The 15,439-nt window shown below is 36.5% G+C and overlaps 1 protein-coding gene across 1 annotated transcript in view; it reads right to left on the reverse strand.

The window, feature by feature from the left end:
• The window catches only part of otud7a (OTU deubiquitinase 7A), a 62,690-nt gene extending 49,295 nt beyond the window's left edge, over positions 1-13,395 (reverse strand). Inside the window, exon 1 of the mRNA XM_043228443.1 lies at positions 13,253-13,395. The gene's annotated coding sequence lies outside the window, so the exon portion shown is untranslated. The remainder of the gene's footprint in view (positions 1-13,252) is intronic.
• Between the last annotated feature and the right edge of the window lie 2,044 nt (positions 13,396-15,439).

Below are 15,439 nucleotides of genomic sequence, written 5' to 3' on the forward strand. Positions count from 1 at the left end.
AGTACAGATGTAAAAAAATATCATACCAGGACTCTATGTGCTATATTTCAATTCAGATTTGTCAGACAACATTGATTACTGCCTGATGATCATTTTTCTACAGCAAGCTGTTAATGAATTGATTAGCTGGTTTCACAGACTTAAACCTAGTCCTAGACTAAAACGTAAAGTATCTTACGCTGACTGATCTTAAAACATGGCAGTCTTTTGTCTTAAGATGCACACCAGCAACGCTTTTTCTAAAAAATAAAAATGACCAAAGACAATTTGTAATAGTTTTAATCCTACAACACTGATCCAACATTTTCTTTTCTTTTCTTTCTGTGTTTTTGGTTGAATATGTGTATAGATTTTGGTCTGTTTCTCACACAAAGCCGTCGTATTACATGATACATCGTAAATCAAAAGATCTAGCATATATAACATTCCTCAAAATTCACCTTTTGTTCCACACTAGAGAGATTCGAAACAATGAATGGGATTTTTTTTTTTTTTTTTTTTGGCTGCGCAAATCTGGCAGGACGACAAAGAACTGCTTTGAAATGAGTGATTAGCCTTTACTAGCTGAAAAAAAAACATCTATCTGAATACTTGATTCCTTTTCACAACTCTGGCATTTGAGGAAATGGTTTCATTAATTTTAGATGGGTTTATTAATGCAATTTCATCCGACGCATTAGTTTCAACGTGCAGATCGGCACAAATATTCCCGAAGATCAATGAGGTCGGCTGCATTGGACCTATCTCGTCTCTCGTGCCAGGAATTAGATGGCTGACTTTGGCGGGTTCGGGTCAAACCTTTTCGGATGGAAACAACGAGCGGGGTCGAGTGTCACGAAGAAAGCGCTTGTCGTCACGACCCTCCTTCCCTTTCTAATTCCGTCTCTGACGCCTCGACTCGAGAGGCACGTGACGACATCTCGGTATGTGTGCAGCCGCCTGGGCGTGTAAGTGTTTGCTCCACCAGCTGACAGAAAGCTCAGAAATCTGGTTCTCGCTGCAGCAGCAGATGCTGCAGCCGGCAACAGGCGTCTAAACAAACCTGATGAGAGAGATGGGCATGCATTTGGAGGCCAGAAAACCAAGATCAGAGTAATGCAGCACCACTGGTCTACACTTCAGCTTGTATTGACTTTAGCATGCCTATATGATGCATTCACTCCTAAAAAAAACAACCTGGTCGCATAAAAATATGTACCTTTTTGTTCAACCCCATTTTTACGTAGCTTCCTGCATGTTTCGCCACGGTTTCAAAGAGAAATGTCCACTGAGTGGCGCTAAAACACGGGTTCAGTACGTGAACACTGGCACATTTTTATTACATTGATATAGGTACATATTGCTGTGTTTTTTTTATTGCGTTGCCATAGGTATGTATATCGTAAACTTCTCAATGGTTGATTACTTTTGCACCAAAACTTGCCATTATTGGTTTTCAAAGGATGATATCATCACACGCACCTTTTTAATGATAAAAGGCCGGTTGTTCGGAAACACGCAAGTAGACATCCCTTGCTTCCCGGTCAATGCGGTTTGGATTTATTTATTTGTTCACATAGTTCTTATCAAACAAGCAGATCTGATGAAAATTCAGTAACCAATTACCTCAAAATGGCTGAATCATTTCCGATTCTGTCAGTAGTAAGATCACTAGTTTGTGCCTGTAAATGGTGAAATTTTCCCATTTAAAACAATTACTGTCCACATAGACTTAAAGACACGACATAGCTTATTAGCTTTAGCATTTTTCTCAAGCATGGCTCCGGTCCAATCCTGTTCTAGCAAAGGCTGTGTTTGGGCCTGGACTCTCCATGGATTGGCAAGGGAACAGACAGAACCAACATGGCTTTGAACGCAGCGGTAGGTTGGGCCGGCTGCGTCCAGAACCGGGCCTCTCCTTTTCTCTCATTGTGTCTCTCTCTTGTTCCTGTCCTACTTTTCAGCCATCCGAACAAGAGCTCAGCTAATACAACATCGGTTGACCCAAATCTACAGGGGTCCATCAGGTGATATATACGAAGACAATTACGAAGATTTCCCCAAGTGAAACGCAGTTTGTTATAGAGTGACATATGGGGCAAGGTGCAATTTCACAGTTGAACGTCGACACAAAGGTGTCAGGTTGTCTGGAGACGGAAAACGTCTTAAAGTGCAAATGAGATTTTACCAGAACCGTACAGACATTTACTCTAGCAAGTTAAACAATTGGGGGTATAAACTGATGTGATATATTCAGAGGGCCCTAAGATTTCTGCTAGAAAGAACCGTGGAATTCAGTAATAAAAATGCCAGACAATTGTTGGTTTATGAACCTGCTCTGTTTTCTCTTTGAATGAGCGGCACAATTTAATGCATGATGCTCATGGTGTTTTTAGCAACTGCCGAGTCCTTATTCGCAACGTACACAAGTTTTGTAAAGCCTCCGAACCACCAGAGGGCCCTCTTGCGCTTAGCGATAACTTTGGCTTCCATTATGACAACGCAATGCATCATTTTAAAACGTTAAAGCTAAAACGTTAGCAAGGCTAAATTATTGAACTTTTTTTTTGCTATTGTATTTGTCCTATTGTTTGCGATGTTTGTTATTTATTGTTGTAATCTAAAAACTAGCTCAAATTCAACAGCACAAATATCGGTTTATCACAAATTTTCCCTGGTATTTTAATTTTAACAATAAAATTTGCACAGCCCTGCCCAACAAGGAAGTGTTACGTTTGAATTTGTTCAAATTCTGCTTGATTATACACATTTTGGCTATGAACATTCATAATTTAGGAAAAAACTGTTTCACAGAGCCTTAAAAGTGAAATTTGTTGTTAAATGTTGTTAAATTGTGTTTAAATTGATTCGATTATTTAAATAAATTAGCCATGCTTTTTGACACAGGATGGATTCTGCTGGGAAAATTGATTTAAAGAGACCTGCAAATTGTACTATATATTTAAAAAAAAAAGTTTGTCCATATTTAAGGGATAGTGATATAACAATGCTAGTTTGGTAGATTTTGTTAATGTTAGCAAATACAACAAGCATACTAAAAAAAACATATGATATTTGCCTAAAAACATACTTAGAAACATTCTTGAAAGCAAAAAACAAAAAGCCCGTAAAGGCATAAAGGTTATATAGTATCTGACTTTTAACACAACATACAGCCAGTGTGGATGAGGGGGTGATCAGTTCTCCACTTTGTCCATTGATTGAAAAGTCGACTTTTTGAAAATATGTAGTTTCGGTACAGAGCAGGTCGTTGTTGTCTCCTGAGAGAGTGCTGATGGGAAACAAAGGCTCAGCGGGACACTGGGTGGAGATGACGTGTCTGTTGAGCTCGCTTTGCCTTCTGCGTGTCAGTTTGTGTCTGGGCTGTCATTTTCTTGCCCCCATCCCCCACGACAGAGTAAATGGCACAGTACGAATGTCACCGCTGGCCACCAGCCCTTCTTAGCGTGCGTGTGTTTGTTCAACAACACCCGGCATCCCTCTTGATTGAATTTTCACTGTCACTTATGCATCTCAGCATGGCTTTCTTCCAGACACAATTGATATTGTCTCACTCTTCCTTTAAGTGAAGAGCCCAAACATCCGTATCCTTCACCCCTCCTTCATCCTCCTCTTTTTCGCCTTTCCGTTCTCTTACGCTATTGAGAGATGCTTTCGGTCTCATTGGATTGTTTTAATTCTTGTCCTACTTCTGCCTAGTTGAAGTATGCAGAAATCCTCCAAATGTAGCAGAATGGCCTACTTACTTCCAGTGGATATAATATAGAAAGAATATGAAGTTCACCCAACTGCTCCTCCCTCATTAGATCAGAGTGCGTTTTTTTCTTTTGGCAGTAAATTGATCTTTACTTGACCGGATTCATTGAGAATAAAGCTTGTAATAAGAGGTATCCAAACGTGTTTATTTAAAATATTTCGTACTGCTGTCCAAATGAATAGAATCAACAATATTTTTTGAAAGAGGTTTCTTCTCACCAAGGCTTAATTTATTTAATCAAGAATAGTGGATGAAAACTTAAAAATAGCATTTTCCATCCAACATGGCTGACTTCCTGCTGGGCGGAGACAGATGAAACCAAATACATTTGAATTTTGCTCACATCGAAAAAACTTCCTGACTACAGCATGCATTTAGTGGCACTATAGAGCCCTTTGACCACAATCAAGCCCAAGCACTACATAACTTTAACATTTTTCACAGGTCTGATGTGTCAGTTTTCAAGTATGACCTCAAAAATGGGAAAATTCTCTCTTTATATATATAATATTAGCACAAACATGGCAAAATCGATAGGGTACCATATTTGGTACCATAAAGGCCTGCACTGGAGCACTGCGTGTGCAATCACAGTGTGTACATTGGCCGTAAAGGGGGCGCTCATGAGCATCCTTCTGAAACCCAAAATGACACGTCATGGTCTTGTGGATCTGATGGACAAGGGCAAACGGAGGCCATTAGATAGCCATTAGCTAGTAAAAGTCAACATGAATGGTGTTTGCAACTCATTTCCTTTTCAAAAATGTATGAAAATGGCCATTACAATCTAGGACAGATGTAAAATAAGGCAGCCCCAACTGAAAAGGAAAGGGTTATTACATTTTGCTAAAAGATGTTTTTATATTGGAATAAGGTGCAATGACTAATTTTCAGTGTGACACATTCATTTAACACAAAGGGAACATTTTAGTTGTCCTTTTAAAGCTAATATAACACTGCAAACGCAAACTATTGTTCACAGAATAGACAAACTGCTGTCAAGTAAAGACAAAAGCAAAAAAACAGCCTTTCACAAAGTGCCTATACTCCTCCACAATTAGGAGATACACAGAGAAAGTTGTTGATATTGTTAGTATTGCTAATGCTAGCATATCTGGTCTCACTTATAGCATTTCCTGTTGGAAAAATATAGCGCTCATGCCAAAAAAAGCTTAAAATACAGTTGAGTACAGACAACTTCATAAATATGTATGATTATTGTAGCAAAGTGGATGAAATTAAAGACTTCTCAATTTAGGTTTTTACTGAGCTAAGCTGGCACAACACATTGTGCATATTTCAGCTTTGATGTTAACAACTACTCAACCTTTTGGCATCATACGTAAGAATTTTAATTAATTCTGAAATCTTTGGGAGTGAATTAAATATTTCTTAAATATTCATGGTGATGCAAAGACATATTCTAACAGCATTAATATTGCAACATCCTGTAATACACAGGGTCCACTTGTGACATCGAGTATTCAATGTACATGATTGGCAGGTCAAAAATCATTCAAGCATTTACTGAGAGCCCTATTCATATTTTTACTCTAGCAGCTGTTCCTGAAATACAATAAAATGCTAATTTCGTTTCCACATCCTACACCAATAAACGTCTTGTAGATTCCTGTAAATGAATCAGTGTTTGAGTCACTCATGAGTCAAATGAGTGTAACCTGTTAAAATGAAAACCCATAAGCAAACTAAATTTCCATTTCCAATATTTATATAATATATATTTTTAAATATATATCTAAAACATTCTTAAAATTGAATGTCAAAAATAATCCAAAATGGAAAATGTAATTATGCTGAGAAAACAAATAACAAAATATTAATAAAAGCCCAGTCTCATGAAAATGTATATAAATAGTACTGAACTGAGAAGAATTGTGAGATAAAATGTTATAATTACCTAGTTAATTTTTAGGGAGAAAAATCTATAATAGAAAAAACACAGACTGGCAAGATCTAAGCAAGTCTGAGGAATAAACTCACAAATTATAAAAGATAAAAAAAAATGGCATTTTTTCTATGACAGAAACTGGCTTCCATAAAAATGTGTGTAATTTCTTGATATTCCTCATCAATCAAGAGTCTAAATCATCACCAGACTCCAGACAAACTCATAAGACCTGCCTTCAAAGGTCAAAACACAGGGCTGGTCTCAGAACTGTGACCCTCAGTAACACTGTCCTCATGCCTCTATCGTAAGAACTTCTCACCCCGTCCATCTCCAGTAAGTTCTTCAGCCTGACACCAGCCAGTCCTGACCTGACCCAGCGTCTGTCGGTTTGAGGGGCATATTTAACCTGTCAGGTTCTCTGTCCGATAGCCGCTGTTCCTGGTCCAGTCTCAGAGCTGTCAACCAGATTCCTCACCACACTCTGAGTTGCTCCATAGACTGTCAGTCATATCTGAAGTTTGACTCTCCTTTCGGCTTATGAGAACAAGCTGATCTTTCTTAAGGACATCTCTACTAGGTTATTCAGCAAGTAAAACGTTTTAGTTCTGACTATAAAAGGGGACTTTTGGTTAAAAAACACTCAAGATTCAAGTGAATTGTTAAGTGAACTATTTGATGAAAAGTTAAGGGTTTGCACAATTTGACGTGGTATTATTTTTTAGGTTCATGTAATTGGTTTAATATTGGATATTTAATATTGCTTAGCATTTACCCTGTTTTTACATTTAGATTCACTTTTAATTCACATGTTCAAACACCACTTTCATTTTAAAACGAGTTTTAACTCATTTTTGGGCCATAGTTACCACCTTCTTATCTAACAGCATAAGCTTTGCATTAAGAAATGATGAACTGTTGTAGAAGCAGTAAATGCACAATAACTCCTCAGACATGTTCACAACCAACAACAACCTTGACTTTCCACATTCTCCTCTATAAACCTGCTTCAGCCCTGCACTCATCTGAAGTGCTTCTGAATGAGAAATATCACAATCACAATAGACACTCTTCATTCAAATAAGATTAAAGTAAACCTCTTTTTGACCTTAGACATCCTACAGCTCTAAATCAATCTAAAGTTATAGTAAACGTCTTCAGGTAAAGCATGGGAGTCACGTTAAACTAGGGCTGCAGCAATTAATTGTTAAAAACCGTTCATGAAAATAATCGACGGTATCAATTGATTGTGACTGTGTGTGCGCTGTGTGTGGAAATTATTATGGCTGGAATGATAAATTGATGCAGAATCATGGTTCGATTTTCTGAATACACGGTGATTCTTCTGGGGTCAATTCTGAGCTTACATTTTAACAGCCAATAGCACTAGTTTTTCTCCACATACTCAACTACTGATGAAGAAGAGCGCTGAATCATGTATTTCATGTATTTGCTTTCATCATGTGAGATTAATGTAAACACAGCCCACTGTGAACACCTTTGTAACTCACTTTAACCTTATCGAATTTTATGAATGATTATTTTAGGTTCAAGCGTGTGTAAGGATTCGGAAACAAACAGAGTACAGCTGTTTCTAAAACCCAAGACACACTGCACGGTTTTTGGCTGTCCTAGACGAAAGACTAAAGTTTGTGATTTGCCGCGATTGTTTCACGATACCAATCTTTCATTTGGGACAGGCAAAATTCCTGCAGGTTGTCTCAGGCATAAAGCATGCAGTTCAATCTGAGCTCAGAATTGATTCGAAAAATCACAGAATCGATCCATGAATCAATTCTGCATCAATTTATTGTCCCAGTCCTAGAAAGTATCTGCACTCACTTCACTTTACAGTAGTAAATTAAGCCTTTGCATGGATAAAACTCTTGTGGGAAACAGCGAAGGACACAAAGTGAGATATAATTGTATGTATATAACAACAATACAATATACTTCAAGAGTTTAACTAACTTGAGGTTACGCAAAGTATTTAAAGGGGGTAGTCCTGTCATCTTTTACTCGTTTAAACCCATATTTTCTTTTTCTGTGTAAAGCAACGCTAGGTGAATGTCTGAAAAAATATGCCGGACAGTCTTTGTAATACAATGAAAGCGAATGAGAATTGGGGTTGTCAAGATCCACAATGACACAAGGGTTTGTAAATGATGTCAGAATCTCCATTTTTGGTGAAACAATTCTTTTCACAAGATTTCCGAGTACTCGCTGATTTCCCCCGGGATGACGTGGGATTAAAAACACTGATAGAGCCCCTGCTTAGTGACCTCACAGAGCCTCTAGATTTCAGAGATCCCACCATGACAGTTCAAATCCCACAGATCCTCACACTACTCCCTCTCAGAATGGCCTCATTCAGGATGTCCTATCCGAGCTATAGCTTCAGTAGTAAATTACTACACACACAGATCTGTCTCTGAACAGTCAGACTCAAAATCGATGCCTATGATGGCATGAGTGTAAGTGGCAAATGAATGTAAAAAAAAAACCTTTATGGTGAGTAAATGGAATTTTAGACTATAAAAATATGCATAAATAAATATATATATATAATATATATATATATATATATTTGTAAAAAAACAAAAGTTTCCCTAAAAGAAAATTTAAGCACTAAAAGAAACGTATCAGGAAATCTGAAATTATTCTATTCAACATGATTCAATTGCATATTTTTACATTTTCATTAAAAAAAAAGTATATTTTGTTTAAAAACATTTGATGTGATAAACATGCACATGTGTAAAAACCTAAACAGAGTACATTTTTTTTTTTAATGGTTAACATTACATTGCTTGTATATTACATTATACTGAACATATTATATTTTATTATAATAAAATATACTGAAATACTTGTTATGCCACATCTGTAAGGTGGATGGATTATCTCGACAAAGAAGTGCTCACTAACACAGATTTAGAGAGATTTGTGAACAATATTTGAAAGCTCATGGAAAAGGGAGACAAAAACAAAGGTGCTGCGTTTATAATTTTGTCCAGTGTATATTATTTTATATTACAGTTTCTGCTGTTGATTTGGCCATATAACTATAATGGTTTTCAATTATCTTTGAGAATACAGCAGACACTAGCAACGTGTGAAAAGTAATTATTACATTATTTCACGTTGACTTTAAATTCCAATACTGAATTTTTATTTGAAGTATATATTTATAACAAACACACGCATATTTTATTAAGAGTTTATGATTATACAGTATAGTTTCTGTGTGGCTTGTGGCCGTCAAGCTAAACTGCCAAGCTTTTTTGATTTGTCTGGAGTATCTGAGTGTCCATATGCACAGCCCGACAATCAGTACGACACCGAGATTAGAGCCAGCGAACGCGAACGAGACCGACCTCAGGAAATTAAAGTCATCACGGAATGACCCGTCCCATCTAGAAAAGCCCTCTCTGACCTGCGCAACCCTTCCTGATTTTCTCCCTTGTTTCGCTGTCTTTTCAATCCCTTCATTCTCTACTCTCTCTCTCTTTCTCTCTCTGGACCAGTCCTCCCCACAATCCCTTTCGCCCCCTGGGTGACCTCTCTCTTGCCTGTGGACAGACCACTTAACATTGCTTCCCCACCTGTGGAGCGACGGAGGGAGCGGGTCGCACTTCAAAGCCTCATGCAGTGATTGAGCACTGATTGCTGTGGGCCACTTGACTCATTTCATCTCATCTCAAGGACTAAAACTTCTGGAGAATGAGGTGGGAGGCAGATGGAATGCTGCGGAGAAACAGAAAGCTTCGGCCTTTGATGGGATGAGCTTACTGCTCCTGACAACATTTACATTACAAAAAAAAACACAATAAAGTTCTCCAGAAGTTAAATACAGAATACAACTATATTTAAGCTGCTTTCACGTTGATGCAGAGGTTGCTGTGCTTTATAGAATTACATCTTAGCCGTATTTTAGAATTTCCCCAATTTGTTATTGGCAGATATTTTGCTACTACAGGGACTTTCCTGTTAAAGTGCGCATAATGTGTTTATGCCAATTAATAATTCACCCAAAATAAAATTTGTTTTGAAGTGCCAAGTTAGGCAAAGCCAGGGAGAAATGACAGATCAGAAATGAAATTAAATCTGCTTCAGAAGACAAATATGTATGGACTAACATTTACGTTACACTTATGGTTCATTATGGAACTTGAAAACCACTGGTTATTATATGTTTACTGTATGGAAAAGAGCAGCATGAACGTTCTTTAAAACATCTCTAATACTGAGCTCTACCCAAAACACCAAAGTATCTTGTGGTTTTTAAATGTACATGAGCATAATAGGTGTGTGCTGCACATGTGATGATAAATATAACAATACATATGTAATTTTAAGAACTGTTCTAAATATTAAAGTCTACATCACAGATATAATAATAAGACAAAGGTAAATTATTACTAGGATTACTTTAACATTTATTTTATTTATTATTTTTTGTCTAAAGAACAATAAAAAAAAGTTAGCATTTAAAGTGGCATCTGACAAAACTATAGTTACTCGTATAGTTATTGTTCTTGATCTGAACAGGCCTTTTGAATATGTGAAGATATCTCCAATATCAAATATCAACAAAAGCTGGAATTATATATAGTTTCTAGAAGTATATTTTGCATATTGTGCATGTGCACCCTGATATTATATAGGTATAAGAGATCCAAGATAAGTATATGGAGATTTTTATTCTCATCAACCAAACCGTAACCGGTTTTTCTACCTAAAAATGTCTTCAATGCCATTGATGGTTATATGAAGAACCTTTAACATCTATGGAAACTTCCCAAGGGTTCTTTAATATTGTTGTTTTAAGAACTTTTCACTAAAAGGTTCATTCTGTCCCAAACACCTGTGACCCACCAACCTTGAAATATCAAAAGCTGTACAAAAAAAGCATCAAAGTCTGTGATGTCTCTTAACAAATGAATTCATTTCGTGTCTGGTTACAGAGCCGATCTCCAAACTGATCTCAATTAAGTGCTTAAAACATGGACAGAATTCCATGTAGAAACTGAATAGTTGGCAGAAATCGTCCCCTGGTGCCCAGTGCCTTCATCGGCCCGGGGTTTCCGCTTTGGTGCCTTGCCTTGATCATCCCATCTGTCTTCAAATCATCCTCCTTTCTCCGTTTCAGAGAAATAAAAAGCTGGAGTCTTGCAGACTGGGTCAATAGGGGCATGTCAGATTGTATGACAGCATCTGAAACAACCAGGTCAAGGTCATACGTGCTCATGTGCATCATTTAATACGACGAAACAACCAAAAGAAAGTCCATACGCCCTAAAAAGTGTGTCTTGTCTGCCGTGAAAGTGCAATGCAGCTGTAGGTTTGTGCGGTAACGTGTCGCATTCAGCGCATCTCAGAAAAACCTCTTTGGACTTTTCAAAATTTCCCCTCGAGGATCAATAAAATATCTCCTTTTCTATTCATCATGCTTTGAGTTTAACCTTAAGCCCCTAATAAGATTTACGACTGTCAATGTATGCATATGCATACACAAAGGCCTGCAAACAGCGCCGACAAACAAAAGGGATGCAGCACACAAACCTTTCTAAAGGCTGTTTGCACATTGCCAGAAAAGTCTACCTTCGAAAGTGTGAAAGTTTCCCGTTACAGACAAGCTGTTAATAGGAAAAGAAAATATTTTTCAAAGGATTCAGCGCGCCTAGAGGTGTCAGCGAGTCAGCTGGCGATCTTGTGGGTGCGTTTGATGCTAAAACAATCAGACGAGTGCGTGATAGCCTGGACTGAAACTTCCCCTGACTGACATTCTTAAGAAACCACAAGCACACAGTACAAACACTGTTACACAAGTTCAAATGTCAAAAATCAAAGATATAGTAGCCGATGATGAAAACGATGCCTTTTGGCCTGCGACAAACATGACAAAGCCACAACACCCCATAAATTCAACGAAGCTCAAAGGTGAAGTCTGTAAGTTTTTGCTAAACGTTCATCTGGCTCTTGTTGGAGTCTAGACTGACACCTTCTGGCCTGGATGCATGATTTTGTTTGTTTACCGACTGTATCTGGTTCACAGTGTAGCTGTTTAGCTTCTGATTTGTTTCGTTTTTTTCGCTTAGATGCACAAAGCATTGGTTTAAACCTCGTTCACCGAGGACGCCAACTATATCGATAAAGACACAGTTATGAAAATCGTTCTAAATTTAAAGCTATAATTATTGACGGCACAGTGGGACAACAATTTCGCTGGAATCACTTTCAGAAAATCTTTCAGCTGATAAGCTTATAATGAACAGAAACGTATCGTGCGTTGGCATGGACAATGCTATAATAGATAACCGTTGCGGTTATCTTTATATTTATCGTTCTTAGTGTAAGCAAGCCTTTAAAGTGCAATTCAAGAAAACAGTTTACTGTTATTTATTAGTATTAAAAGTAGTAGTAACTCTGTTCATGACAACTCAAAATACCTGCTCTGAGTAGATAAAAACAGGAGGTTTTCCAGATAATAGATATGAATAGAGAAGCAATTCCCATCCGTATGTGACTAAACGATATTTCAAACTATTTAACAGTACGCAGCATATATTTTATATCTCCGGGATGAAAACTAAGGCGCTCTTTTACGATTTACATACATTTGTGGACGCAGAATGGTCTCTACATAAGATAAAAATCATAATATTATACTCTATTTAATCTTTTTCTCGGTCAGAGCATTCATTCATTTGGTAAACCGCCACATAGTGACCAGCAAAAACCAACTGTCCATTATCCTTGATTTATATTAAACCATCTAAAGTCATCTCGAAGACCTCTAGAAGTTACAACTGCCATAATATTACCATTACGGCCGCTATCTCCAAAACCATTGTGAATTTCGCGACGTCTAAAACTTAGCTCGACCAAAAAATAAATACAAAAACGACTGAGTGCACCCTTAAGCATAATAAAAGAGAAAATACGGAGCCCAACAGCCCGGCTCAGGGCCTAAATGCACCATTGGTGGATAGCTAGTAGGTTGTTTACAGGTACCTTCAGCCCACAGCACCTATAAAGTAGGCTATATATTAAAAGCATCTATAGATTGAATAACCAAAGAGCCTTTCTGACACACATAAACCAAAGCATGCTGATTTCTGCTAGGGATTTGTGCATAGAAGCAGTGAACAAGAAAGCATCCACCATCATCCCTCTCTCACATCAAATATTATACATTTGATCATTATTTTGTAATCCATAAACGGATTTTCTGTTCAGCCTGTTACGCAACAGTCCCAGCCCGTACTGATGTATAGCCATATAATGTGTCTACAGACAAAGAAAATTCAATCCCCAATCATATCGCAATGCATTTGATGATGATGCGCTGAAAAGACGCCCTTACCTCAAACCCACCAAAATAATCGGCTATTTATTTTCCCACCCAAGTTCCTTTGTTCAGACCGGCCTCGATCGGGGAAATAAATAAATAAAAACACTGTATACCCGCAAGATGCGTCTTATAGCGGTCCAGGCACGTACAGAAGACAGGTGCACCTGGATCTCCTGTTATTGCACACGGATGCTCCTTACGCCAGCTGGCTATTATTTAAGACGCGCCTTACCGTTCCTCAGTCAGTCCTTAGTTTATTCCTCATCGTCCATATAGCATTCCGTTCGAGAATGGCTTTAAAATCAAATGCCCAGCCCGCTGTATTCTTTCACATCCTCATGTCATTCACTGATGCAGCAGTGGCACCGAAGACACGCCCACCTCATCTCTTACCCCCTTCTTGAATGACGTAAAGCAGCGACAGACTCCGCCCACAGCCCACTCTCACGCCTATTGAATGACGTTATAAATGAGCTACAGACTCCGCCCACCGTGGAAAACAGCTGCTGCCTGTTAGGATCGCTATCAGGGTCTGTGGTGTCACACACTTTTTGCACGACTAAAAAGACCGTTTTGTTTTCTATGAAAATAAAAAGCTATCAAAACATACTGTTAATTATTCACATTTATTACATGACATAAAATACAGTTTTTTTGCTTTATTGTGCATATTTTTTATTTTTATTTATATATATATATATATATATATATATATATATATATAATAGAACATAAAGATGAAACAAATAACATACATATATATATATATATATATATATATATATATATATATATATATATATATATATATATATATATATATATATATATATATATATGTGTGTGTGTGTGTGTGTGTATTATTTATTTATTTCATTTCCTCAACAAGAATTTAATTTTCATTTATGACTTTTATTAAATGTCAGTAAACAAAAATGGTCTGGTCATTGGTTTTGATTGGTATATATTTTAAATTGTTTAATTATTTAGCTGCATATTTATTACTGTTTATTTATTTGTTTAGGCTATTTGTTTGCTTGTTGTTGTTGTGGTTGGCGTTATTATTATTATTATTATTATTATTATTATTATTTGACTAAATATAGTGGCAAGCACACACACATACATACGTACAAATAAATAAATAAATACATTTCCCTTCAACAACATGGGCATTGATCATAATGCCACAACACTGAATTTAACTGGAAGTTTAATTTTTTTTTTTTGCAGAAGAACGTTAAAACAGCAGCAGCACCAAGAACAACATTAAGACTTCCTACTGAAACAATGGAGAGCCTGTTGTTTGGTCTGGTGTATCAGTAATAGCACACCCTCTGCTGCCCTCTGCTGCTCATTTGATATATATATAATATTGTAGTTGTCATTTTTTTTATTTTGTTATCATTCCACTTCTTTTTAATAATTTAAACTACAGTTGAAATGCATCAAAATACGGCACTGTATCTATATGATGCAATGGGGATATTTGGTTTTACTGTATACCGCTTAGCTCACACATCTGTTTACTGAAGAGGCTGAGACAGATTCACAGGAGCTGAAGTCCTCTGGGACATAAATGAGAAAAACACACAAGACAACAATAGCATTCCTAAATCTGAAACGTATGAAGTTAATGCCCGTTTGCTCGTTTGAAATAAACTCATATCTCATCTTAGGCAAAATAAATCTGAATCGTGAGATATAAAGGGAGATTCCTTACATAAACCGGACTTAAAACCCAAGCTCTGGAACTTGTAAGACTTCCTTCAACAGGAAAGTGACCAGAAATAGCGAGCAAAAACAACGGCGCTGAAGTGGCTTTGAACCAGAAGGTTAATGTGCACGTCCTTAATCCTGTTTTTAGAGTGGCCCGAAAATCCTGCTCACATCCATCCAACTTTGAGTCAGAGCAAATTTGCCAAAAAAAAAGAATGAGCAAATCTTCTTTAAGAAGCTTTTTATAAGATGTGCAAAAGAGAAAAAAATAAAAACAAACATGATGAACTGCACAGAGAATTACGTGAATGTCTCACTGTCATTTTTAGCTCTTTATTTAAATAAATAATATATTTATTCATGATACTCTTTACTTTTAAAAACACACTTAATGTGCAATAAAAGTGAAATCATATTCAGTGTTTTATTGTTGTTGTTTAATTTTTCCTTCATTTATTATAATTAATATATAATTATCATTAATATATCAGTATAATAATATTGTACATGCACAGTATATATATATATATATATATATATATATATATATATATACACAATATATATATATATACACAATATATATATATATACACAATATATATATATACACAATATATATATATATATATATATATATATATATATATATATATATATATATATATATATATAATTACTGTTATTTTTGTTGTATATT

This window comes from Puntigrus tetrazona, chromosome 25, assembly GCF_018831695.1.
Source record: "Puntigrus tetrazona isolate hp1 chromosome 25, ASM1883169v1, whole genome shotgun sequence".
Lineage (NCBI taxonomy): Eukaryota > Metazoa > Chordata > Actinopteri > Cypriniformes > Cyprinidae > Puntigrus > Puntigrus tetrazona.